The sequence below is a fragment of the Camellia sinensis genome, chromosome 4 (genome assembly GCF_055761805.1).
Source record: "Camellia sinensis isolate YWXY chromosome 4, ASM5576180v1, whole genome shotgun sequence".
NCBI classification, from domain to species: domain Eukaryota; kingdom Viridiplantae; phylum Streptophyta; class Magnoliopsida; order Ericales; family Theaceae; genus Camellia; species Camellia sinensis.
In genome coordinates this window covers 4,237,296-4,240,849 of record NC_138964.1, presented here as the reverse complement: position 1 = coordinate 4,240,849, position 3,554 = coordinate 4,237,296, and positions in this window count along the sequence as shown.

Sequence of the window (3,554 nt, the reverse complement as noted above, 5' to 3'; positions counted from 1 at the left end):
CACCTATACGGATTCTCCCGCACAGTGGCAGATATGTAAATACGGGGTTTCGGTACCATTTCTTTCGCATTACGGTTGGAACACTCGAACACCTATACGGATTCTCCTGCACAGTGGCAGATATGTAAATACGGGGTTTACATACCATTTCTTGCGCATTACGGTTCGAACACTCGAACACCTATGCGGATTCTCCTGCACAGTGGCAGATATGTAAATACGGGGTTTACATACCATTTCTTGCGCAATACGGTTCGAACACTCGAACACCTATGCGGATTCTCGTGCACAGTGGGAGATATGTAAATACGGGGTTTCGGTACCATTTCTTCGCATTACGGTTCGAACACTCAAACACCTATCCGGATTCTCCTGCACAGTGGCAGATATGTAAATACGGGGTTTCGGTACCATTTCTTGCGCATTACGGTTCGAACACTCGAACACCTATACGGATTCTCCTGCACAGTGGCAGATATGTAAATACGGGGTTTCGGTACCATTTCTTTCGCATTACGGTTGGAACACTCGAACACCTATACGGATTCTCCTGCACAGTGGCAGATATGTAAATACGGGGTTTACATACCATTTCTTGCGCATTACGGTTCGAACACTCGAACACCTATGCGGATTCTCCTGCACAGTGGCAGATATGTAAATACGGGGTTTCCGTACCATTTCTTGCGCATTACGGTTCGAACACTCGAACACCTATACGGATTCTCCTGCACAGTGGCAGATATGTAAATACGGGGTTTACATACCATTTCTTGCGCAATACGGTTCGAACACTCGAACACCTATGCGGATCCTCCTGCACAGTGGCAGATATGTAAATACGGGGTTTACATACCATTTCTTGCGCAATACGGTTCGAACACTCGAACACCTATGCGGATTCTCCTGCACAGTGGCAGATATGTAAATACGGGGTTTACATACCATTTCTTGCGCATTACGGTTCGAACACTCGAACACCTATACGGATTCTCCTAAACAGTGGCAGATATGTAAATACGGGGTTTCGGTACCATTTCTTCCGCATTACGGTTCGAACACTCGAACACCTATGCGGATTCTACTGCACAGTGGCAGATATGTAAACACGGGGTTTACATACCATTTCTTGCGCATTACGGTTCGAACACTCGAACACCTATACGGATTCTCCTGCACAGTGGCAGATATGTAAATACGGGGTTTACATACCATTTCTTGCGCATTACGGTTCGAACACTCGAAAACCTATGCGGATTCTCCTGCACAGTGGCAGATATGTAAATACGGGGTTTCCGTACCATTTCTTGCGCATTACGGTTCGAACACTCGAACACCTATACGGATTCTCCTGCACAGTGGCAGATATGTAAATACGGGGTTTACATACCATTTCTTGCGCAATACGGTTCGAACACTCGAACACCTATGCGGATTCTCCTGCACAGTGGCAGATATGTAAATACGGGGTTTCCGTACCATTTCTTGCGCATTACGGTTCGAACACTCGAACACCTATACGGATTCTCCTGCACAGTGGGAGATATGTAAATACGGGGTTTACATACCATTTCTTGGGCATTACGGTTCGAACACTCGAACACCTATACGGATTCTCCTGCACAGTGGCAGATATGTAAATACGGGGTTTACATACCATTTCTTGCGCATTACGGTTCGAACACTCGAACACCTATGCGGATTCTACTGCAGAGTGGCAGATATGTAAACACGGGGTTTACATACCATTTCTTGCGCATTACGGTTCGAACACTCGAACACCTATGCGGATTCTCCTGCACAGTGGCAGTTATGTAAATACGGGGTTTACATACCATTTCTTGCGCATTACGGTTCGAACACTCGAAAACCTATGCGGATTCTCCTGCACAGTGGCAGATATGTAAATACGGGGTTTCCGTACCATTTCTTGCGCATTACGGTTCGAACACTCGAACACCTATACGGATTCTCCTGCACAGTGGCAGATATGTAAATACGGGGTTTACAAACCATTTCTTGCGCAATACGGTTCGAACACTCGAACACCTATACGGATTCTCCTGCACAGTGGCAGATATGTAAATACGGGGTTTCGGTACCATTTCTTTCGCATTACGGTTGGAACACTCGAACACCTATACGGATTCTCCTGCACAGTGGCAGATATGTAAATACGGGGTTTACATACCATTTCTTGCGCATTACGGTTCGAACACTCGAACACCTATGCGGATTCTCCTGCACAGTGGCAGATATGTAAATACGGGGTTTCGGTACCATTTCTTGCGCATTACGGTTCGAACACTCGAACACCTATACGGATTCTCCTGCACAGTGGCAGATATGTAAATACGGGGTTTCGGTACCATTTCTTTCGCATTACGGTTGGAACACTCGAACACCTATACGGATTCTCCTGCACAGTGGCAGATATGTAAATACGGGGTTTACATACCATTTCTTGCGCATTACGGTTCGAACACTCGAACACCTATGCGGATTCTACTGCACAGTGGCAGATATGTAAATACGGGGTTTCCGTACCATTTCTTGCGCATTACGGTTCGAACACTCGAACACCTATACGGATTCTCCTGCACAGTGGCAGATATGTAAATACGGGGTTTACATACCATTTCTTGCGCAATACGGTTCGAACACTCGAACACCTATGCGGATTCTCCTGCACAGTGGCAGATATGTAAATACGGGGTTTCGGTACCATTTCTTGCGCATTACGGTTCGAACACTCGAACACCTATACGGATTCTCCTGCACAGTGGCAGATATGTAAATACGGGGTTTCGGTACCATTTCTTGCGCATTACGGTTCGAACACTCGAACACCTATACGGATTCTCCTAAACAGTGGCAGATATGTAAATACGGGGTTTCGGTACCATTTCTTGCGCATTACGGTTCGAACACTCGAACACCTATGCGGATTCTACTGCACAGTGGCAGATATGTAAACACGGGGTTTACATACCATTTCTTGCGCATTACTGTTCGAACACTCGAACACCTATGCGGATTCTCCTGCACAGTGGCAGATATGTAAATACGGGGTTTACATACCATTTCTTGCGCATTACGGTTCGAACACTCGAAAACCTATGCGGATTCTCCTGCACAGTGGCAGATATGTAAATACGGGGTTTCCGTACCATTTCTTGCGCATTACGGTTCGAACACTCGAACACCTATACGGATTCTCCTGCACAGTGGCAGATATGTAAATACGGGGTTTACATACCATTTCTTGCGCAATACGGTTCGAACACTCGAACACCTATGCGGATTCTCCTGCACAGTGGCAGATATGTAAATACGGGGTTTCCGTACCATTTCTTGCGCATTACGGTTCGAACACTCGAACACCTATACGGATTCTCCTGCACAGTGGGAGATATGTAAATACGGGGTTTACATACCATTTCTTGGGCATTACGGTTCGAACACTCGAACACCTATACGGATTCTCCTGCACAGTGGCAGATATGTAAATACGGGGTTTACATACCATTTCTTGCGCATTACGGTTCGAACAC